Source organism: Nematolebias whitei, chromosome 22 (genome assembly GCF_014905685.2).
Source record: "Nematolebias whitei isolate Nwh7 chromosome 22, NemWhi1, whole genome shotgun sequence".
NCBI classification, from domain to species: Eukaryota; Metazoa; Chordata; class Actinopteri; order Cyprinodontiformes; family Rivulidae; genus Nematolebias; species Nematolebias whitei.
The window spans coordinates 15,293,777-15,319,977 of NC_056519.1; the positions used below are offsets into that span (position 1 = coordinate 15,293,777).

At 37.8% G+C, this 26,201-nt stretch overlaps 1 protein-coding gene across 2 annotated transcripts in view; it reads right to left on the reverse strand.

Annotated features, from left to right (window-relative positions):
- anks1b (ankyrin repeat and sterile alpha motif domain containing 1B) overlaps positions 1-26,201 on the reverse strand; it is a 291,174-nt gene that overhangs the window by 256,596 nt on the left and 8,377 nt on the right. The gene's annotated exons all lie outside the window — the stretch shown is intronic.

Consider the following 26,201-nt stretch of genomic DNA (forward strand, 5'->3'; position numbering starts at 1 on the left):
AAAAAAAAAAAAAAAAAAACTTTTTATATTAAAGAATTGATAAAAGGTTCAGTTTGACATCAGATCATGTTTTGTCAAGTTACAAAACAACTTCAAAATTAGGCTTTTCAGACTGATGGAGAACACAAACGTGTGTGTGCGTCTGCTTCTTAGAGGTTCACAAAAAGGCAGTTTTTTGTGTGTGAAAACACCACTGTGCACACATTCTTGAAGAAAACCACCTCTTAAAAACCCTGAAACTAACCCACTGTGTGATTTTTGGATTTCAATCAAAACCTCATCAGACTCTGTGGAAGTGGAGCCACCTAATTACCCTAAACAACGAGGAGAGACCTGCTTTCTGAAAAGAATGAAGAGATGAGGAGAGGGAGCACTTTACTCAGAGGCCAGGTCTCTGGGTGCTGAAAATAAACCATTCAAACAGAATCTGTGTGTTTGTTTGTGTGAGCGAGCTTCTTTCTGGTTTTTATTTTCCCATGGATATTTACAGCCCAGTAAGACACTGGGGAGGCGTCTGGAGCCCATGTTGATTAGACTAAATTAAAGAAAAGAAAATACAGGCATGACTGTAAGCAAAACTCACTTTTAAAAAATCCTTGGGCATCCAACAAAAATAAACGAGGCTTCATTCATATTTTTTGTCTCAGCTCTTCAAAAGTAACCAACAAATCATCAGAAGTGGTCTTCCAAAGTTATCTCTGCATCAAAAACCATGACTATTTTATTTGAAATTAAATTAATCTGCTCTTTATTGAAAGAACAAGCACATTTTAAGCACTGCTTGCATTTCCCCTCAAAAAAGAACCTGTGTCCCAGTTGCATACTATTATCCAGTTCTAGTAGTCAATTATTCACACTGGGAAATGACAAAACGAAGAAAAAGCGCATGCAGAAACGTGGACAGCTGCAGCACCAAAATGCCCAGTAGGAACTCCTCTTCTCACCATTTCAAAGCTGACAATCGTGCTTCAAAGATGCAGCTTGTTTGGCATCTATCGACAAGCTTCTGTAAATTTTCTGTCAGAACAAAAAGTCCATTCAGCTTTAACACATTTAGCACTTCTCTACTGCAGATTAATTGAAGCTGTACTGATGGAGGGGGAAAATTTTATCTAAACTGTATCATGCTAAACCTTTAATATCTTGAAAAAATACAACAAAATCATTTCCCAAAACTGCGAGGATTACGTTAATCCGTGGGAATCCTCTCGTCGTACAAACGGACATGCAGATGTGAGACAAATGGGAGGAAAAAAAGGCTTAGCAAAGCAAACCGTTGTGTTCAAGGTGAAATATTCTGCATGCTGCAGGCAGTTTAAGAAGCCGTATTAAAGTTCAGACTAAGCAAGCTATTCCAAATATTTCTCAACTGAAACAAAGCAGATACCATCCAGACCTGACAAAATAAAAATCTGTCTCATGCACGCCTCATTAAAAGTACTGAACAATTCCTTTTTTCTTTACTGAAGACTGAAAACATTTGTTTTTATTTTTGCGCAATTATTAACAGACTTCACGTGTTGATGGCAGGTGATAATCATCATTCCTCTGATAAGGGCAAGAGGACTTTATAATTGCAACGAGGGCTGGACAATAATTCGATATCGATATATATCACGATATACTTTTATTCAGTAACGCTGATATGAGTTTTAAGCACATTCTTGATATTTTGACATACATTACGCTATGATTACAGCGTTTCACTGACATTTCTTTTTCTGTTCAGGCTAACCTTGTTAGGATATGTTGTTGTTCCAAGTTAAAACTATTAATATTGACAAAGTTGAGAGTTTTATGGTTATTTGACAGTGATTTCAAATTTTTTTGAAGGCTAATAAAAGGTGAACATTAATTTATTTTGTAGTTTGTACAGTTTTTCCTATGTTTCTATGTTGTTTATATCGATATCAGAATTATATCGTTATCGACTGAATATATTGTGATAAAATATATTGTGATAAAAGTTTTGGCCATATCATCCAGCCCTAATTGCAAAACTGATATTTTAGCTACTCATACGTTATTATAGATGACGGTGGCAGGAGAACAGTTTGAAACTGATGAGATGGCAGCTGGGTCTCTCGTTGTCTCTCAGCTGCTTTGTGAACTTAACAGACTGAAATATCATCGTCGTTCACATTGATACATTTATCAGTTCTCTTCTTACTCCACTTTACTGGAAAATTGAGTCATTAAAGCAGGATTCAAGAGTCAATACAAATCACAAGTTAAAACACTTCCCTGAATAAAACTGTTAGATGTGTATTATTTTGTATTATAGTATAATATTATTTTGCTGCAGTCCGTTACAACTGCAGTAAAATAAATCATCGTAGTCTTAGAATTGTTTTCCAGCAAATACCGAACAATTAAAAGTAATTATGCAGAAGTTTTTAAAACTTTTAGTTCAATTCTTAAGAAAACTTAGTTTTCTGTCATTTATATGCTCTAAGAAGGATAACAACCTCAACTGAAAAATTCAGGAGCATTTTGATTAAAAACCTCTGCAGAAAACTAAAACAAATCTGAAATAAAATAAATAAATTAAAAACCTGAGCACAGCTACTGGAGATGTGGGCAGTTTGAGCTTAGTGTTATTTGGACAAACTGCCTTACATTGCATTTTTCAAGTGATAAGCCTGTTGTCTTATAATGGAACAGATAGCAATATAAACATTACATATGTCTTATTATGTACTATTATAGACTGTTTGTTTAGTTTACATAAAACTGTCATTAAATTATTTTTATGTGTAAATCGTCTCCAAGACAAATGCAACACATCTAAATGCGTCCAATTATTTAGATGCAATCACCAGACGTCAAAATGATCAACTGAGATTTGTTCCCCAGCGTAACAGAGAGCACTTTGAGAAGAAATGTGCAAATTATGTGCAGAAACAGAGGAAAGCTGTGATGCAACAAATAATTCACCCATTTCAACTGCTGACAATCCTAGAACTGCAACCAATTTAGTCTAAAATAATGTCTGGAAGATTTAGACATGAATGAAACTGAAACATCACCTCTGAGTAAGACTTACAAGTTAGACATTAAATATTAGACTGAAAATACTTACAAACACATGTTTCCTCATGTGTTATAGGCTGATCAAAGACTGGCCAACGCTGAGCTAATCAGAGGCACTAATGCTTTTGTGGATTCAGTAAACAGAAAAAAGGGGGATTAATATTGCCTGTGAGCAAGAAAAACCCATTTGAGATGAAAATTAAGTTATAATTTTGCCGTAACTCACATAACATGTGGCCAGTTTGCAGAAAATTAAAAATGTGAAACAGTAAGGCATTGATCTTTATTCAGGACAATGCTTTAAATGCAAAAACTCTACTTAATATTTTCCAGATATACTAAAAAATAATCAGGAAATAGTTACTCAACCTACCGTATTTTCCACTGTACACATTGCACCGCCATATAAGTCGCATCAGTACAAATATGCCTAATAAAGTGGAAAAATCCATAAATGTGTTGCTTTGCCGTATAAGATGCATCTATTATGTGTCACTGCTGACAACCAGGAAATGTGGGTCGGTGTGCCAAAAATCGACTGGCTGCCAAATGGCGGCTGTGGGAGCGTGCACGGGAGGACTTTAACAAGAATTTAACAAGAATAACACTTAATAACAATTATTTGTTTGCTTGAAATTATAGTAAAGGTGTGTCTCAGTCTAACTTTTCCTTAATAAATGCATTTTGACAGTCAAATCAGCTTAATTTCACCGGGGCAGCGTGGCAAAATGAAGCTGACTCGGTTGCTCCAGGCAGACGATGGTGGCAGGCTATGGCAAGCAGATTGTGTCATTAATAGCCACTTTTACCTATTACATGATACAACGGCAAGCCTTACAATTCGAGTGCCATCTAGCAGCTAAAAATGGTAGTGTTAAATTTTTCAGTCAGAATGAATGAAAACGGTCACATCTCAGCCAAAAATTGGTTTATAAATATGGGAACAAAATCCATAAATACATCGCTTCGGCGTATCATCACAGGGCATGCAAATTATGCAAAAAACTGTGACTCAAACTGTGAAAAATACAGTATTTTGTCACAAATCCAGCTGAGTAAAGACAGATAGGGGATGATTAGCTTAATTACTGATAATCAACTTCTTTTTTGCAACTTGTTTCTTATAGGGCAGCTGTAGCTGAGTAGTTAGAGCAGTCGTCCTCTAATGCAAGAGTTGGGGGTTCGAATCCACCAGCAGTCACGTGCCCAAGTGTCCCAGGGCAAGACACTGAAACCCTCATTGCCTCAGATGAGTGTCCCATTGGTTTATGAATGTGATAAAAGCACTGATTAGTCTCTTTAGAATTATTTGTTCTATTAGCTTTGTAGAGATCTAGTAGAGTACTGTATGAATGGGTAAATGAGGCACAGACTGTAGTGTAAAGCACGAGTATCTTGATAAGATAGAAGGCACTATATAAGTACAGTCTATTTACCATTTATGAAGGGTTCATATACAAGTGTTAGCCACTAATGACCAAGCTAATTTTGTAGCTATAAAGAGCATCTAAACATCTAATGCAGAAGGACTGCATGACAATGCAGATTAGACGTGCGATTGCCTGCCGGTCACAGTGACACACAGAAAAAGGCAGGAGGCAGATTGACAAAATGTCAGTCTTCGTGTCTGACACATTTCAACAGAGCGTCTGTGGTCACAAATACGAACGCACACACACCCTGAGTGAAAAACACGACATTGCATTATAGAGTCTATACCATGGGGGGTGTCATTATGTCAATAAAGTCCCTTTAAATTGTAATTTAAATTTGCTACAAGGACAGAGACAATAGACAGAGTGACAGAAGCTGAATAAAAGAGCAGCAGAAGAGGTCTGGTAGAAAAATCCATAGCCCGCCTGTTATCTGCAAGATAATTGGTTTCCCCCTCTGTGCCCCCCACCCAGCTCACATCCTCCATCTTCCTCCTCATTCCTCCTACCTCATCTGTTCCCCACTTTCTTTCATCTCCCTTTGCAGACACAAATATGTGCATTCCTACATGCAACTAGGCAGGTAACAAAAACGTGAAAGCATCATTTTTTCTGATCAAGTCCGTCGCATTTACATTTTTACACCCAAATGAGCTTACAACACGATGAAGGTATTGAGTCAACAACTACAAAAACACACAATGTCACACAAAAGCACGCACATTGTCCAAAAGTCATTGTGCATCGACACAGTCAGACGCACGCATACATGATTAGCGTAAAGTGTGTAATCAGTGAATGGCCTGATTAGCTGGTTACACTGCAGAGCAAGACAAAGAGCTTCATTTACTCATCCTCTTAATTAAAAAAAAGAGGAAAAATGAGGGGAGTGGGGGTGGAGACACAGGGGAGAAGCTATAAAAAACATTTTGTGAAGATGCCAGAAAGACAGACAGACATGAACGCTGCCAGATCCAGACAAAGAGGCTGAGAGGAGGAATGCAACCAACAATACAGCAACACAAGACGGCAGACAGGCAACGGGAACCAAGTAAGAAGGGAACCCACCAGCAAAGGCATGCAGGTTTACAGATAGCCCCACTCACATAATAATCCACACAAAGGGCTGGTGTGTCGGTTAATGTCTGCAGGGGGCTCTGCTGTCTCCCCTGGTTGGAGATCCAGAAGTGCTTACTCAGCAGAGCTAGCGTCCCCATTTTACACCAAGACTGAGTCAAACATTGGAAGCAATAAGGTAAGATAAGATAGAACTTTACTGATCCCGCAGGAAATTGTTGTATATAGGGTCATTACAAAAATTGCATTAATGCTTTTTACTATTGTAAAGCAACTAAATTAAATGCACAACTTCTATGTTGACCAAACTGGACAGACAACAGTTCAGTCAGGAAACACTGCACCTGCGGAAGCAGATGTTTTTTTGTTTTTGTTTTTTTTTTACTCAAAATACATATGGAAAAACTAAAGCTGCAAAGGTACTAGTCGCCAAAGAAATACATTGACAAAGAAAATTATCCTTGTAAATACAGCAATGTTTCTAGAAAGGGGTCCAGTCTTCTCAGAGTTGGGTTACTTGAGAACGCAGCCCAAGTGGGTGGTAAACCATTTTAAGCCCTTTTCACAAGGGATTAATTTTACCTAGGGACCACATGTAATAAATAAATTACTCCCCAATGTCTGCTTTTTATGTGGCACATTCGCACGGGATAACCAAAGACTGAGATTTAGCTGAAATGTATAGATACGCATCTTCCGGATATGGTTAACGTGCTGCGTATTTTAGAGCCAGGCGAAACGTTTCAGCACAAAAAAAGATACTGTCCAGATGACCTGACTGAAAAATGTTGGATTGTATACCTGGATTATTGAGCATGGACTTTGTTGTTTTCAACCAGTTTGACAAGACTGTCAACAAGGAAAAGGGCTGGCAATGGAGGAGGGGGCGTACCAAAGACACCATCTTATCACAAGCAGAACTGGTTTGTTCCACTTTGGAGTAAGCTGTTGGGGGAAGAATCAGGTTTGTTGTGCGTTTCCTTGACTGATGAAGCCTTCCGGAACAAAGGCGAAACGTTTCAGCGCAAAAAAAGAAACTGTCCAGATGACCTGACTGAAAAATGTTGGATTGTACACCTGGATTATTGAGCATGGACTTTGTTGTTAGCCTTGTTCTATATTTTTCCACATGATTTTGCTTAGAAAACAAAAACAACAAACAAAAAATGCCTAATTACGTATTGGATCCCACCCATTTCTGTCCAAATCACAGAGATGCCTATTTGCATTGGATTAGTTTTATCACTGGACCTCGGAGTTCAGCAAAATATAGTAGGTAATTTGCGGAGGAATTTGTACTTTACAAATTACTGACATGGCTGTTTAACACGGGTTTAACAACACAGACAATCTCCATAATTATTACAAATATCATGTGGTCCCTAGGTAAAACTAATCCTGTGCAAATAGGGCTTAAGGTTAAATACTGGCATGAGACTGATAAACCCGTTCACCTTTCAATGAATTTACGTCCTCTTGAACTCCCTCTCCAAAGTTCTTTTCAACTTTTCCTTAAGGTACTTGTCCGCTATCGGTCTCATGCCAGTATTTAGCCTTAGATGGAGTTTACCGCCCGCTTTGGGCTGTGTTCCCAAACAACATGACTCCGAGAAGACCGGACCTTGGCGCGAAATCCATAGAAATACAGCACACAAAGCTGTTGTACCTGTAGGTATGTGGCGCTGAGACACTGCAACAAAAATACAGCCAGAAACAAGACAAGGAGCATGCGCATAAAGCACTGGGTGCAAAACAAACAGCTGATGAGGATGCCCTCGTGTTGTAGTAAAGATTAGAGGTGGGGGTATGGCATTGTTTTCAAAAGGCTGAGTTTGGTCTTCTTAAAAAAAACTAAGATGGCATTTCCAAATTATTTTTAGTTTTGGATCCTTTCAGGGGTTCTTAAAATGTTCTTTCTGTGTGGACACTAGGCTGAAATAATAAACCTTTGATCAAAAACATTTGGACAACCCCCAAATTTGTACTCAAAAGTTAGCAACCCTAAGACACTTTAGAATTAATGATCGTTTGTCGTTTTTAGCATGCAAGACGCTATTGCCAAAAAAGTTGACAAGATACTTTGCCACTGATAAGTGCGACTCCACTTGGCTCTTTTGTTTTTTCTCAGGTGTAGGTGATTTGCCACTACAGTGGAGGCCGACTTGATTTCCTGCTGCTGTGGGCAAGATTGGCAATGCAAAGTGGGCAGGATCTTAACAGGTCATTGTGTTCGAGCCACTCCGCCCATTGTGGTCCTTAATCGCTTTATTATCAGACTTGAATTTCGTTAGCTTATCACGGCACTGTTAATAAGTCCAGCAGTAGCCATGCTGCATCATCATCTCTGATGTATCTCTGTAAATACACTCATGCACAAATGTGAAAGGGAGATTATCGGAGGTCTTATTAGAAAAAAAAGTTTTGCTAGTTCAAAAATAAACTATTCACTTGTGAAATATTTGTATCTTACTAGCATAGTTGTAGCATGTTAGCAAGTTTTGCAGTCTCACTTTGCTTCCTGTGTGTTTATTTATTTGTAGGATTAATTTAAGACAAACTTCTACACGCTTTCCATTTGGATTGGATCAGATGAACTGGACTCTACAGTGTCATGTGTGGCTCTAATAAACTCAACTAAGGTGAAAGTTGCCTAATAAAACTTAAACTTTGTGGAAGAATATCAAATACATGCAAAACACAGTGGCATTGCTCATATTAAAAAAATATATATTGATTCAACATACATACATTCTAGATACAAGACTTCTACATCACTACAGCCACTAATGTAAGCAAAATGCTAATAAGTTCAAGTTCAAGTTTATTGTCATTCACATCACATGTGGTACATGAGGTGGAACAAAATTGTGTACTCAAGGTCCCAGTTACATACAAAAATGGCAAAAATATAAAGTAAATGGACTGTAAATGGACTGTACTTATATAGTGCCTTTCTATCTAATCAAGATACTCAAAGAGCTTTACAATCTGTGTCCTCATTTACCCATTCATACAGCACTCTACTAGATCTCTACAAAGCTAATTGAATAAATAATTCTAAAGAGACTAATCAGTGCTTTTATCACATTCATACACCGATGGGACACACATCGGAGGCAATGAGGGGTTCAGTGTCTTGCCCAGGGACACTTCGGCATGTGACTGATGGTGGATTCGAACCCCCGACTTTTGCATTGGAGGATGACTGCTCTAACCACTCAGCCACAGCCGCCATAGTATAAAAAAAGTTTGGACAAATTTGCAAATTTGCAAATTTGGACCCGATCACGCTGCTTGCCTTTATGATGGCTTGGTTTGTGTCTCGAGTACCCGGACTCAAATGCTTTGGGCTGAATGGATCAGATCTTGGGGATTTTACTCAGTCACGTTCCATCAGTGTGGCCATGTAATCTGGACATTTCGAAACCGAGTCGACCAACACAGATTCAAGGTAGATGTCATCAAGTTCTGCCTGTCCCCAAAACAACTGTGTGTTTATCTGAATTTGGCTCCTTTGGCTGGCCTTGAAGGTCATCTTATCTGAATTCGCCTGGAGAACATGTGATCTGATGCTCACCACACCCTCCTTGAGGAATTTCCAACTGATAACCAGATGAAACCAGATGAATAAACTTGTGTCATCATTTCAGGACTCTTGGATTCTCATAGACGTTATTCTTGGCCATTCCTCGACATCCCTCGAGAATGTTTACGGATCTCATCGGAGGACATTGACTGATTATTCCATCCTTATCAGAACTCTTACAGTGACCTCGAGAGCATCTATGAACATTGCTGACTGCTCTCGTCTCCCCCGTCTGCAGATTGTCTATGTAAATATGTGCTTGTTTGTGCGAGGTGGTTTTTTTATTATTAGAGGAGTTTTTTTTCCTCAGGCCAGAAAAAAAAAGTCTGATAGGAATTTATTTTTTCCCCTCCAACTCCTACATGTGTCCAGTTTACCACTTTTTTGTCTGTCCAAACAGGTCTCACTTGTAAATGAGTCTTTGAGGCTCAATGTGATTTATCTGTTTAAATAAAGGTTGAATGAAAAAAGTATAAAAAGAAACGGAAGGCTCTAAGATATATATCTAAGATAGAACATAAGACATAAATAAATGTTCTTATCTAAATAAAATAATAATTTGTCCTAGGCAGCATGGTGGCTCAGTTAGTACAGCTGTTGCCTCTCAGCGAGAAGGTTGCTGGATCGAATCCTGGCCAGGAACACTGTGTGGAATTTGCATGTTCTCTCAGTTTGCATGCGTGGGTTTTCTCCAGGTACTTCGGTTTCCTCCCACAGACCAAAAACATGCATGTTAGGCTGATTGGTAACTCTAAATTTCGAATTTCCTCTGTGGGATTAATAAAAGTATTTATCTAAATTTACATGAGGCGACCTGTCAATCAATCCAATAGGCTTGTCAGAAAGTGACCAATCGACCAATCACAATTTGTCTTGAAGTGAACACCCCTTACCTGCAGGAGCTGCACCACATTTTCCTTTGACAACAGTCAGAGTTTTGCATTACAAGCGCTTTTCGGTCATATGGGTTTCGTGAAAAATGATGAGAATATAAATGGTTAAACGTCATCCGTGGGGAATATGCAATTCAGACACGTGTTACCCTGAGTGTTTAGAAGGTGGAATACAGTTTATTCCACTTCCAAAACCTATATGGAGTCAGGAAAAATGTAAAAGATGGATTAAGGTCAGCAGGTGACCTCATGATCAGTTGAATACAACAGTGACAAACAGCAAGTTCCACATATTCGTCTGCACAAAACTGCTCGTAAATCTTTCATTTTTAGTCAAAAATACATTATATGATTAATGGTTAAATTAAAGGTTAATGCTTAAAGCTAATTGTGGTTTGTTTTGTGAGTTTTGTATTAAAGATGCACAATATTATCCGCATGGTATCGGTATCAGCCGAAATCAGCGATAAAGTTAAATATCGGACATTCCATCAAAATAACTCCCCAATATAAAAGGCACGTTTTTAATATACATTACATATTTATATAGTATTACATCATTTTCAGCCCCCTTTTTGACATCTGCATTTGGTAGAAGGCCAAACTGACAAACACCATGCAGAATAATGTAGTATTTTAATTCTACAGCAGAGAAAACTACATAGTCTCTGTAAGTAGATCAAGGGGAAAAAATATTGGTAATGGTATCGGTAATCAGCCAAATGAATTTTAATATTTTGTCATATCAGATATCGGCCAAAAATCCAATATCATGCATCCCTATTTTGTATGTATATGTTGCAACTTCTGGTTGCATAAGTTTAGTCTTTGTTTGCTATGATCAGTTAACACTAAAGCAACTTGGAACAAAGCATTTAATAGGTTGTGTAATATAAAATTTACACTTAATAAATGCTGAATTTCACTGCAAGGTAAAAATGCCTCAGGTAACACCGTGAGCTTCACTACCTCCGTCATTACAGCTATCGTGTTTGTATGTCGGAGGTTAGCTCACCCTGGGTTACATTTCTACAGCAGCGGTGTAGCGTGAGCGTCATGTCCCTAAGTGTGAGTGAGAGAGTGAATGGTTGTCTCGTTTGTCTCTCTGTGTCCCTGTGATGGACTTGTGACCTGTCCAGGGTGTCCCCCGACTCTTGCACAGCGACTGCTGGACATGAGAACCAGTGACCCCCGCAACCCGGAAAAGAAAAGGCAAGCAAAGATAATGGCTAGATGGTTGGCCCTAGCCCTCTGACAGCAACAATGTTTCATGTTTCCTAAATAGAAAACTCTTAAAATGTAGGACAAATTTTAAAGAAACATAAAAATATGTCTGTGTGAACAGTTTAAGGGGCAATGAAAATATGAACTTGAAAAGCACAAACACTGAGGAAAAACAGAGGAGGCGCGAGTCAAAGGTTGTGTGAAGGTTACGGTTCTAATTTGCGGACCTGCCCCTCAGGGATGCCAGGTGTGTGAATGTGCGTCACACACAGCCTGAAGCCACGAATACACAAACACCTTCGCCCAAGCGTTCCCACCTTTGTGTCCTTCTCAGCACAAAACACATGCAAATGCAGCCCTTGTCAAAAATTCATCTTTGCAGGAAAACTCCCAATTTATGCATAAAAACTATATTTTAATTACAAATGGGTATTTAAAAAACAGCAAGAAATTATTTAAAAACAAAATAAACAGACGGTTGCCTTTTCCCATGTTACCTCTTAAAAGTCCAAAATGAATGTGCTTTAAGAATCTCTCATTTTTCCATCCTGAATAAAACAGTTAGCAGGATCATTCATCCCCAGCGTCACTGTGTGAAGCTGAATTCGAGTAGTACAATGAAAAAGAGCGCTCATTGAGCAATACCCTCCATTTTTCTTTCTGGAGTTCAGGGCAGCTGAATATTTGAGGTCTTTTTAAGAGGACGCTCATTCATCACAGAGTAGTTCTCACTAACCAGAGGAGGGAAATGAAGAATGAGGTTATGGCAAGAAAGACTTTGTGGAAAGTGTCCAGTTATGAGGCTCATTATCAAACGATGGAGTACAATGGCAATGGATGAAATGTTGAAAACTAGAGGGTGGAACTGCACTGCTGAATTTTATATTCAGATTATGGTAGAAATGTATGATTTTAAAACTGGTTCCTATCTAAAGACCTTCAGAGAAGCACCTTGAATCAACTCTTCTTCCACCACTTTCCACAGAAACCACATTGTGCTAAGAAACAAGCTCTGATAATGAGGTGAAAATACAAAAACGTGTTGCATTTAACTCCAATAAACAAGTTGCAAACAAAAACCAATGAAGAAAACTACAATTAAATGACTAAAAACAAGTCAGGATTTAGTCCAACTTCAAATCATGTATGAGCGATTAGGAAAGACAAAACTGTTCAAATAAAAAAAAACTGTACTATAAGTTGTATCTCATTACATGCCTTTATTGGTCAGCTGTAGCTGTTGTTGCCATCTTCTCATCAATTGTTCCAGCCTTGAAGAAGAAGTTTCGTTAAGGTCTCTATTCTCACATCGAAAACTGACCATTGTTTTTCTCTTTTACAGACTGATTTCTAATAAGGTTGCGGACGTTAAAGTGGAGTTCCATGGATTTATCTAAACAATATCTTACCTGCTGTAGATGTTACTGAATAACTGTAGTTGGTTGAAGTAAAAGTTCAATTCTGAACAGATTGATGAGCTGATGGCTGGTTCGAGCGAGGCCAGGAGCAAAGTTAACAGTTCCAATCTGAAACATGTGCACCACAGGTGCTACTGCTAGCTGATGCTGCTAGTTGTACTGTCAAATAGCCGCAGAATCATATGTAAATAATGCAACACTGACAAAAAAAAATACACATTTATGAAATAGTGTTAATATAAAACAAGACTTAAGATTGTAGTCTTAAAATGGCGACAATCCACGTTGGTCTTGTCCCTGCTCTGATTAGCCTTTAGCTCATCAATACAATAAGAATTAAAAACAAATTTCTTCAAGCTTAGGTTGTTCAAAGATGCATCTACAACAGATGTGAGATTTGTTTGTTCTTAACATTTAACAAATTGTTGTTCTTTCCGCAAAAACTCCACTTTTAAAAAAAATCTTAAATATTGCTAAAAATTTCCATTTCTTTCATATTTAAGTACTAAACAATCTTTAGTACGTTTGAAATTATACAACCATTTCCATAGACTTGCTTCTTATAGGCTCTAGCCAATTATATAACTGTAAATTTGAATAATGTTAAATATATTTCAAAAAAGTTACAACATTAAAACACCACTGTTTAAAAAAATGTACTCAGAATAAGTTGTTACAGAAAGCAAAAAAAATAAATAAATAAATAAAACACCAGCTTCTATAAATCGAGCCAGTCTGTTGTAGGACGTACAGAGCATACGAGTGTCTGAATAAGTCTATTCATCTAAATCATGCTACACTTGTTACAACGTGCCAGATATTGACATAGTTTTGGGAGGCGTGTGTGAATCTGACACAGACAGACAGTGAAAGAAAATAACAGGCCAACTGTTGACATCAGTGAAGCCTGCTGGGAAATGTGTTTTCTTGGACGCTAAGATTAAATCAACAAACATAAAATGAGAAATGACCAAAAACCTGTATGTGTCCATACGTCAGGACTGCAGTAACATTTGGGCATAGCTCCATGACAGGTCTGGGAGGTGTACAGTCACACATCAGATGTGATTAGCAGTATGTGTGTGTGTGTGTGTGTGGGGGGGGGGGGGGGGGGTGTTGCACAAAGGAAGAATGGTATAATTGAGAAAACTAAATTTTTGCATAAAGCAAAGATAAAGTTTATAAATCTGTTGCATCAATAATTGTCAAAGAAAGATGCTGAAACGTACCGTATTTTCCCCCGTACACGTCGCATCAGTTCAAATATGTCTAATAAAGTGGAAAAATCCATAAATACGTCGCTTCGCCGTACACGTCGCATATATTATGCGTCACCACTGACGCGTCACGTTTGTTACGCGTCACCGCTGACAACACAGAGACACGGGCCGGTGTTGTGCCAAAAAAATCGATTGGCTGTCAAATGGCGGCCGAGGGAGCGTGCACGGGAGGACTTTAACAAGAACTTAACAAGATTAACACTTAAAAACAATTATTTGTTCGCTCAACTTTATAGTAAAGGTGTGTCTCAGTTTAACTATTACTTAATAAATGCACTTCAATGGTCAAATTAGCTGCATTTCGCCGGGGCGGTGCAGCAAAATGAAGCAGACTTGACCGTTTCTCCAATGAGCTGGACGACGGTGGCAGGATATGGCAAGCCAATTGTGTCATTAATAGACACTTTTACCTATTACATGACACAATGGCATGCTGTGATACTCGAGTACCATTTAGTGGCTGAAAATGTTAGTGTTCAATATTTTCAGTCAGAATGAATGAAAACGGTAATTTCTCAGCCAAAAATTGGTTTATAAATATGGGAAAATCCATAAATATGTACATTTGGCATATAAGTCACAGGGCATGCAAATTATGCAAAAAAAAACGCAACTTATTGGCCAAAAAAATACGGTAAACATCTCTCTCTGAGTCATCTTCTTCCCTCACTTGTGTTCATCATCATGTGCTTTACTTCCTGTTTGTACTTTCTGCTGATGTAAATTCAGAATGCACTCTCTCTTTAATGACTTCATAAGTTCATCACTGTAGCTATAACTCACTGTGGTGATTACAGCTCAAGCTGCAAAATGTTCTACATGAACAGAAACTCCTAAACATTTTACTCAAATGTGATTGTTGAATTTCACGGTCTTTGACTGGAACTTGTCCTGAGCAGGAAAGTCTTTTGCAACCAAAATCCAAACTCTTACTGTCTGCTGCAGCATTATATTTCAAGTATTTAAAACTTTGTAACAAAACACCAGCTTAAAAACTGCCCCACTTTGTGGAATAAAAGCAAACAAAGGCCAAATTATTATCTGGATCTAAATCATGAACTAAAATGCCAAAATAAATGGACTTAACAGTGTCAGACTTCTTAAAGTCTGTGCAGTGGCATAAAAAAGCTGCAAGCACCTTAAATGTAATGTTATGCCACTGTAAGCAGGTTATGGAATTGAACATTATATTCTAAAGGAATGAACTTAAAGATGACACTAACATTTTTTAAGACATAAGGATTTGATCTGACTTTTGGTTAAAGTGAAAATAAAAATCAACTGTTTGAACACCATTAAGTTCAGGAAGGACTTACTTACACGTTCATTAAAAAGAAAAGGTTTGTAGCTCAATCATCCAGGTAACAAAAAAAGATTAAATCGTGTCATCTGGACCAGTTTCTTTTACACATTCACTAGCTTGTCAAAGTTGAGCATTGTGCAGTACGTTCTCTTATTTTGTCACAACAATCAAGTCACATAAGTGACTGCCTACATTTGACGTTAACTGGTGGATGTCATTTTAATGGTTTGTTCATTTAAAAAAAACAGTGATGTCTAGTTTAGTTATAACTTCTAGCTGAAGTTTGTTTCAGTTCAACTTCCCATACTGACAACATCAAAATGAGGGTGGGAAAGATGAAACACCCACACCTGCCTCCACCCTCATTTGCCCCACTCTGAGCCCTTGAGCAAGGCCCTTAACCCCCACCATCTGCTCCCCCGGGCACCCTGCAGGCAGCTCTCTGCTCCCCACAGAGGGTTGTGGTAGCTCGGTGGTCTGTGGTTGCGTCAGGAAGGACATAAAACCAATCGCCAAGTCTTCTTGTGAGTTAGTTCGCTGCGGCGACCCCTGAAGAAGGGAGCAGCCGAAAGAAGAAGAAAATAAATAAATAAATAAGTTATGGTCTAGTTCAGGAGTCTGCAACCTTTTATGATCCAAAGAGCCATCTTAGCCTTCGCACACTAAATAAAATGTCTATGGAGCCACAAAACCTGTTAAAACTGATTATCAACTAGTGGCCCATGGGCCACTTCAAGCCTGTTGGAGGGGGCTCTTCTGGCCAGTAGGTGTGATATTATAAAACAAAATATAAAAGTATTATTACCATAATATTTATTGATACTTTTATATTTCAGGGCAAAATAAAAGACTGGGTTTATGTAAAGAAGAAAAAATGTTTATAATTTTTTAACAATTTTATAAAAATTCAAACGCTTAAGTATGCAGGCGTATGTGAGTGTTCTTTTTAATTGTGGAAACAATTCATAAAGTATCCTATTATGAAGTAATAAATGCATAAAGTTAAAAATTAGGCCAGTCAGAAACTTTAAATGAAAATAAATAATTCCATTTACTTTGACTTAGTTTTTTCTTTAATTTTTATTACCAAGTTGACTCACCATATTTCTTCTCAGCAACTTGCCTTAAAATGTATTCCCCCCAAAATATTTTGTGGATTTGAGAAAAAGATCGCACCGTAAGACTGGAAGTGAGCTAATAGAAGTGGCTAACAAACTACTAGCATGATGTAAACAAGTTTTACTCCTTGTGTTAGTACTTTCATTCACATGTTGTCAAAAGAAATGAGTGAAAAACTGCTAAAACTAATTTCTTGTTGTTGGTACAACAACCAATAAACTTCTGTTTTGTGTTAGTTTTGGTCAAAACTTGGGGCCGCTGCAGAGGGACCGAAGAGCCACATGTGGCTCCAGAGCCGCAGGTTGCAGACCCCCTGGTCTAGTTGAATATTATAGAATAATAACAGTTAATACTATAGAAGAAAAGTGCATGTTAAGCTGTATAAAAGGAGTATCTAAAAGATTTCAACTCTGAAGAGGAAGTGTGTTGTTTTACACTGGCCAAACGTGTACATTTATCAGAAAAAATAATGCCAAGTCACTATAAGAATTAGCAACAAATATTTGAAAATAAATATCTGAACTTGATACATTCTGAAAATAAGTCCTGAAAATACACAAAAAAAAAATATATATATATACATTGTTTGGTTCTTTCAGTTCTGGTCACAGTTAGTAAAGGGAGAAAATACGTCCATGTTTCTCTCTCTAGATGTTAAACATAGCTTAACAATTACACTTTGGGCATGTTTTGCAACTACCAGGAATGAGAGCACTGCACTGGTAAAGTATGGGTTACAATCACGTTTACTGCAAAGACACTGAGGATGAAGAGATGATGATTTCTACTTTTGGTAGATGATGCTAAATATACCTCACAGTCCAGAGGCACACTGGAGATTTTGCTGAACCACTTAAAGGCTCTTATCACGAAACAAAATTCATAGGCAGACCAGAAAAGCACGTTACATGCAGGACAGCTCACGAAACTTAAAGAAGTAAAAATGAAAGTATTAATTTAAAGAAGACTTGTTGCCAAACCTTTAAATAAAGATTTTGTATGATCTGTTGGCACTCAAAGTGTTGAGCATGACTCTCAGCTAGTACCACAGCAAAACTGAGCTCAAAATCTGTAAACCTGATTTACAACCAAGTGGATTAACTGTGGCAGCCATGTTGACGTCTCCAGCGCTCAGTATTTGAGTTTTACGGACTGAGTGACAGCAGAAAAAGTTTGGTGGAATGTGGAAATGGGAGCTTTTGACGTGAAAATTCTAAAATATCATGCGTTATATTTAAAAATCCATAATGACTAGACGTTAAAAATCTCCCAAAGTCACAACACACACACTTGCATACATAAATGTCCTCCAGCAGTGGCCCTAACCTCACCACATAATAACACGAGTGTTTCTCGCCCGCTTCTCTCCTCATCTTGTGCAGCGATTCATTAAATGCTGCCATCCATCAGAGAGCAGGGAGCCCAGTGGAATGTGTATGTGTGTGCCTCCATAACACTTGTAGTGTTATACTGGGTCGTGAACCAGCAGATTAGTGTGACAGACTGGACGCCACACCTCTCCCCCTCCCTTCTCCAACTGCGAACTCCTCCCGAGTTTCCTCCACTCCGAATCAACATGTTTGGTTCTTTAAGACCAAACGCAACAACATGACCCGATCAGGAGGTGCACAAAAACATATTTTAAGGAAAGTCATGATGGTGTTAAATTATAAGGAAATTTTCATAAACTCATTCCTGAAAAATCTCCATCTGTTTTGCTGAAAAATAAACTACCGTACTTTCTGCCTTACGTTGCTTCGCCGAATAAGTCGCATCTATTATGCGTCACCGATGACCACCCGGAAACGAGGGCTGGTGTTGTGCCAAAAATCGATTGGTTGCCAAATGGCAGCCGTGGGAGCGTGCACGCCAGGACTTTAACAAGCACTTAAAAACAATTATTTGTTTGCTCAACCTTATAGTAAAGATGTTGTCTCAGTTGACCTTTTCCTTAATAAATGCACTTTAATGGTCAAATCAGCTGCATTTCTCCTGGGCGGCGTAGTGAAATGCAGCTGATTTGACGTTTGACCCAGGAGTTTTAGAGCGAGACGAAGGTGGCGTTGTATGGCAAGCCAAGTGTCTCATTAATAGCCACTTTTACCTATTAATGAGACACTTGGCTTGCCATATTAGTTGAGGGCCCTCTAGTGGCTGAAAATGGTAGTGTTCAATATTTTCCATGTCAGAATGAGTGAAATTGTCAGATCTCAGCCAAAATTTGGGTTATAAATATGGGGAAAACATAAATAAGTCGCTACGGTGTATAAGTCGTAGGACTTGCAAGTTTATGCAAAAAGGTGTGCCTTATATGACAAAAAATATGGTATATTTTGCTCTTGCAGCACACAATAGGATCTACAAGCCCAATCTGAAAACACTGGAACGTTTTTGGTAAAATGTAAATGAAATGAAAAAAACATGTTTTATTCAAAATGGAACTTGGTAATAAACGTATACATAACAGTTGTTAGAAAAAAATGGTAATTTGGAATTTGATGGCAGCAACACATCTCACAAAAAAGTGGGACAGAGGCAACAAAAGGCTGTAAAAATGGTAATAATACAAAACAACTGGAAGAAAATGTGGGAACAAATTAGGCTAACTGGCAACAAGGTAGTAAGAGGACTGGGTACAAGATTTTTTTTACAGTGGTTTTGTCTTTTAGAAGTAGAGATGGGCAGAGGTTCACTAGGAAAAAAACTGCATCTAAAACAGTGGAACAATTTCCGAACAATATTTTAACAGAAAATTGAAAAGACTGAATATTTCTTCATCTACAGTTCATAATATCAAAAACACTCAAGGGTCTGAATGAGTCTGAGCTCAAAAGACAAGACTGAAAGTCAATATTGACTCAGGCTGCACTAAATTAAAAACAGGTCTGATTCTGGTGGACATCGCTGCATGGGCAGCTCACCGTGCAATCTACACATTCTGCTTAAAGCTCTATCATGCAAAGAAGAAGCCATTTGTGAACACCATCCAGAGACATTGCTGTTGTTTTCTCTGGGCCAAAACTCATTAAAAATAGACTGAGGCAAAGTGGAAAACTCTTCAGTTGTTAGACAAATACAAATGTTATTTTGTTTTATTAGTTGTTGTTGTTTTAACCACAGATGCCCTCAGTACTGAAAAGAGGGATCATCTGGCCTGTTATCAGAGCTAAGATGACTCAGGATCAGATACAATCCTACATCAGACAAGAAAGAGACAACATTTCCCTCCTGATATTCTGGTCTCCTCAGATCCTAGACTTCATTCCCGGTCCCTGAGGGCCACTATCTTGCTTGTTTTAGTTGTTTTTCTGCTCTTTAGCAGGTCTTCCAGCTCTGCAGAAGCCCATCACTCATTCATTGGGTGTGTCAAAGCAGAGAAACATCTAAAACTTGCAGGATAGTGGCTCCTCGAGGAGCAGGGTGTTGTTTAAAGGAGAGGGAGATGCTCCATGGTGATACACATGGCCTTGTTCCACCTTTTCAGATGTGATAATTCCCTAGTTTACAGAAATGTGAGTTTATAAGAGTTACAAATTACCACAACTAATTTAACTTTTGTATAGTACAATCAATTCTGAGGGCAAATTCAGCTTCAGTTTTCCTTTGTGACCAAGACATCTACTGCGTCTTGCTACCAGATTTATACCAGTGCTGTAGTCTGGTATGAAGCAAAAGTGCAAACCTACCATGATCAGGCTCTGATCGGCCTGATGGAACTGAGAAACCACCATTTATAAGGATGTTGTAACAACATGAGCAAGACGAGGGGAAACCTGCATCAATAACTATAATTACTGAATTTCACTCACAAATTCTACTTTGAACAATAAAACATGTTAAATGTGTTCAGTGAAGGTGGTGATTAAGAGGCATCTTAGATGGACCATCACACAGTGGAAACAAGTACTGTGGTCAGATCAGTTTTCAAGATCTTTTCTGGGAAGAAATGGACACCATGTCCTCTGGACTAAAGTTTGAAAGTCCATAAGCACTGTTTTGTGATGTATGGGGCTGTAGCACTTCTGTGATGGCAACATTAAGGCACAAAAAAGATTTTAGACCACATGCGCTGCCTTCAGGACCACATTTTTCTTTTTTACCATTTTTCTGTCAACACAAACATTCTGCATTCTGCACACATAGAACCATGGAGCTGCTAACAGCCGGCATTTCCCAAATGTAGAACGCAAAGTGACACATAAAGCGCAAACCTTAAGAATGATACGATCAAATGACACCTGAAACGTTTCAACACTGGGATGCTTGAATGCCTGAAGTGTTGTGATAAAGAAAGGCAACTTCACAAAGTGGTAAACTTTTCTATCAAACATGTTTTATAGGCAGGAATGGATGTATATCAACAAATGAAACTAGAGAAATTGCATTTCCTGTGAAAATGCATTGTGAATGCTTATTGTAGAATAACTTGCTGAAAAACAGCTAAAATATGCAAAAAAATAATGTGCTGAAACAGCTGAAATGGAAGGACAAGTCTAAATTAGTTGAAGAAAGCAAAAAGAACACATATTTGCTAAATTATATTTAAATAAGAAATTAGCAAAAATAGGAAATTAGCTAAAAAAAAATAAAAGGCTGAAATTAGCACTCAAAAATTAACTGAATAGCTGAAAAGGCAGAAAGAAGCCTAAACTACCAGAAGAAAGCAGAAAGAATTTAAATGAGCTACAAAAAAGTGGAATTAGCTGAAAAAGCTAAAATTAGCATAAAAACAGCCAAGTAATAGCTGAAATTGCATAAAAATTTGAAATTAAAATAAAAAAAATTTGAAATAAGCTGAAAGGACCATAAAATGAAATTAACAGAAAGAAGTTAATTTGGCTTAAAGTAGCATAAAGTATTAAGAAACTGAAAACGTATTAAATTAGCTATTAAAAAAAATTTTTAAAAACAAGCTTAAATAACCAGAAGAAAACAGAATGAACACATTTAGCCAAACTAGGCTGAATGGAGAGGAAATTAGCACAAAAAAGTGGAAATTATCTGAAAAAAAGTTTAAATTAGCCAAAGCAGCTGAAAAGTAGCTAAAAATGTAGAAAGAAGCTGAAATTACGAGGAGGAAGTGGAGAGAGCACATTTTTGCTGAATTAGGCTGAAAAAAGTTTAAATCAAGGCAAAATATGTGGATTAGCTGAAAAAGCTAAAATTAGCATAAAAACAGCTAAATCGTAGCTGAAATAGCAGGTAAAGCTGAAACTTGCAGAAATAAGCTGAAAGGGATGTAACAGGCTGAAATTAGCAGAAAGAAGTTAGAAGCACAAAAATGTAATTAGCAGAAAGAAGCTGAAAGGAACACAAAACAGCTGAAATTAGCTGAAAAAAGTTTAAATTTACACAAGGAAGCTAAAAGAAGCTGAACCAGAACAAAATGTGAAAAGGAGCAGTAAAAGGTTGTAAACAAATCTAAAGATTTGAAAGATGTAAATTAGCTCAATTCATTTTCTATGAGAAAAAAAAATGTTAGAAATGGCTAAATATTTCAAAAAGCTAAAGTTGCACCAATACCAAAAGTCATAGCAGGATTGTCCTGAATAAGCTGAATGTTTGGTATACGATTTGTTGAAATAGCTTGAAAACTGCGGGATGAGAATCTCGCTGGAAAAACGCATGGAAGAAAAATGGATGACAATAGTGTGAATGCTTCATAAACATTCACACAATGAAGTCAACAAGACACAAAACGTCTCGATGCCACTGAGACACTTACACAATTATTGATTCAGTTTGTTTTTACCTCATTTGTCTCAACTATGATGCATTTAAGAGCACTGACGGCAGCAACCAGGATACATTTATAAACATTTTCTGAATATTCTGTTCATTTGTTTTTACCATACATCCCATTTTTTTACATTATCACCATATCACCTCCTATCAAAGCGGAGCTTGATTCCTCCTCAAACACACCGTGTTCAGTACAGTAAAAAGGAGGTACAGATTCCCTGAATTCCCCGTTTGCTGCTGTCAACCAGTGCCTATGTTGCACCAAGAGGCACGATGGGTAAAATACGTCCCCAAATTGTGATAAGATGTAGTGCAGTGTAAGATGTGAGGCAGAAGGGGGGAAGAGAGGAGGAGAGTTTTTGATAAGATAGGGGAAGGTGGGCAGCAGGAGGGAGGAAAATACGTTAAAATGCGACAGCAGGGAAGTTTGATCATTTCTCTCTGGAGGAGAGAGATTGTGGAGTGAACTGAATGAAGGAGAGGAAGCCAAAAAGATACCGACAGAGAATCCGAGGCAGCAAATGAGGGGAAACAAAAACGGACAGAAAAAGACTTGAGTCAGGAACAAACCAAACATTTAAAGACAGAGAGAAACAAAGAGACGGAGGCAAAGGAGTGCAGGAAAGACTTGCAGAGTGTGTGTGTGTGTGTGTGTGCTGTATAAAGAGTATGAAGGTCTCAGTTTCTTGGCAGGATGAGGCTGCAGAGCTTGGCCCACACCCTAATGGAGATGTGTTTGAATTCAATCACACGCATGCATGGAAAACTTCTTTCACACCTCCATCCCGTCTCCATCAGTCTGGCTCCAGACGACCTCGATGTGTTGACGTCGCTCCTAAAACCAAACTAAAGCCAAAATTATGAGCTAAAGTTTACTCCCTGAGTCATGTTCAACGCTAGATTGGTACAAACAAGCTACTCTGCCTTTTGAGTTTAAACACTGTGCAGAAATTCTTTTTTTTTTTTTTTTTTTACACTAATCAGTTACAGAAGGCCTATAAGCCTTAGGTTAATAAACTACAAAAATACTACGATTTCCATAAGTGTTTGTTGTAGAAGGAGCCTAAACCTAAAGTCATGTTTAAAATATTAAGCAACCATAATACTGTATAAAAAAATATTTAGATTAGGGATGCACAATATTGGATTTTTGGCCGATATGCCAATATGTTAAAACTTATTTGGCCGGTAACCGATACCAATACAGATATTTTCCCCCTAGACCTATTTACAAAGACTACATAGCTTTCTCTGCTGTAGAATTAAAATACTACATTATTCTGCATGGTGTTAGTCAATTTGGCCTGCTACCAAATGCAGATGCCAAAAAGGGGCTGAAAATTATGCAACACTTCAACGATTATCGGTATGTTTAATGTCACATTTATTCATGACATTTACTCTCTATAACACAATGACAACACTCGAACAGTCATAAAAAAAAAAAATATATATCAGTGAGTTATTTTGATGTAACGGCCAATGTCCGACATTTAACTTTAATCGATAATATCTGCCGATACCGATACCATGCCGATAATATTGTGCATCCCTAATTTAGATTTTTTTTTTTTTTTTTCCCAGTTGTTAAAATGTCAAATCTTGCCTGTAGAAATTTTTTTTTTTCTCATCAACTAAAGGAACATGTACAAATATTCAAATATAAATTGCTGGTCTCTCAATACAACTACCGATAAATGCAAAGACTTGTGTACAGTACTGTATTCTGGTTTTCTATAAACTACTAAATTTACACATTCAAATTTCTAAAAATATATGAACAGAACAACTATCATTATAATCATTAATAAATCAGAGATTTAATTTAAAGCTCTCTTATTGAATAAAATGCCCAGCCTAAAAGGAGTTTTAATCCAATACTCAATATCATGTTTGACGAAGAAAGAAATACAGATGGGGAAAAAAAATCTGATTGAAACATTTGGGTTTAGACTAAGGATGCACGATATTGTCGACAGTATCGTATCGGCTGATATTAGTGATAAAGTTAAATGTCGGACATTTGCCATTCCATCAAAATAATTCACTAATTTAAAAGGTGCTGTTAATAAAGGCGCTGTTTTTGTATGACTGTTTGAGTGCTGTCATTGTGTTAGAGTAAATGTTATGAATAAATTTGACATTAAACATAATCAAGTGTTACATCATTTTCAGACCCATTTTTGACATCTACATTTGGTAGCAGGCCAAACTGACAAAAGACCATGCAGAATAATGTAGTATTTTAATTCTACAGCAGAGAGAGCTATGTAGTCTCTGTAAGTAGATCTGGGGCAAAAATATCAATATTGGTATCCGTTACACGTTTTAACATATTGGCATATCGGATATCAGCCAAAAATCCAATATCGTGCATCCCTAGTTTAGACCCCCTGTGCACCAGTGATACAGATTATCTCTGGTTAGGAACAGGAATGCACCAGTGAAATTGGTTATTATTCGACTAAAAGTTATTTTTCTCTGGTTCATGGCTGCACCAAGAGACAAACAGTTAAACATTTTCTTAAAAACACACATTAATTATTTTTTTTCTTTTTAACCATATATTAAATTGGGGGGGGGGTGCATTTCAGGCCTTCATTTTAGTTTTCTGAATAAAAAAATGGAATCTGCTACAATAAGAATCTGTAGATAAGAGCTTCGGTCAGAATTAGCCTGCAGCCATCGGTAAGTCTAAGGTGGTGCGTGCGTGTCCTTGTTAAATCAGTTCTTGATAAGCCTCGCATTCCCCAAAATTAACCTTTGACCCACTTCGGGTTTCCGGCACCACATGTGGTTTCGTCTCCTCTCATCAGCTCTCATCCCTTGCTGCTGCCCTGACACACAAACGTAGATACTAGCAGTATTACGCAAGGACAGTGGTTATGTCACACGCTTGGACGGTTAAGCACACACACACCTTGCCAGACTTGGGATTCTGGTCATCTTATGTGTGGTTTTCTTAAACGAAGAGCTTACGCTCTGTGGCTAGAAAAATAAACTTGGGTTTGGAAATTTATTTCCCACTCCTGATCCTCATTAAACGTTGAAGTAAATCATGCAACCACCCTCTCACCCACCAAGAGTCCAACACGAGCAGAGGAAGAAGTAAAATAAATACAGAGGAGACTGCCTGTGAGGCTGCCAATTAAAACAGAGCATCCGTTCAGGAATGCTCATGGCCTCCGGGAGTCACTATCTCCACTTAAAGGTGGTTTGTTTACAGAGGATGATGGAGGTAAACACACCGACATTCACACACACACACACACACGAGCTATAATAAGATGGGCTTTCCCGCTGAACGTAACCGAGCGAGAGCGAGGAGGGATCAGCCACCATCTGTCGAATCATGAGTCAGTCTCTTTGTGTATCACTTCCACTCCATCACCGTCAGATTGTCAGGCGTTTACTCTCATTTATACAACAAGACACAAAGCATGAGGAGAACAAACAGTCGTCGTAGTTACCTTCACCATTAATATCAGTCTGTGGGAATCATTCACATCATTCCTTTCCTTTACCACCACTGAAGATTGATCGTTTTAAAAACTGACAGCCAGCACTTGCATCATTTAAACTGAGTGCCCTCCAAGAAAGCAAATGTGAAAGGCTAAATGTTTCAACAAAGCTGAAATAAAAGTATTGTGCCTTTATGACGTTTTCTTCCTGCACGATCATTCCAGGACAAAGTTACTTTAGCTGACGTATAATGAAGCAAAGAAGTGATGAATGCGGATAAAAATCCACTGAGGCAGATTTGTTACAACTAGCGAAGTCTGATCCACTGGATTGGTGTCAGCAGAGGTTCTGACCTGAATAAGCAGATCAGCTGTCAGAACCAATCCATAAACACGTTTCCCTTTAGTGTCATTGCAAAAGTCCTTGTTTTAACCTTACAGTTCATTTATTAAACGCTTTAAAAAATACCAAATGAAATGATCCGCACAGTCCATCAGTCCATGATTGATTAAAGGCCTAGCACTTCATGAAGAAATGCATACCACCCGCCACCTATCATAATAATAATAATAATAATAATAATAATAATAATAATAATAATAATAATAATAATAATAATAATAATAATAAT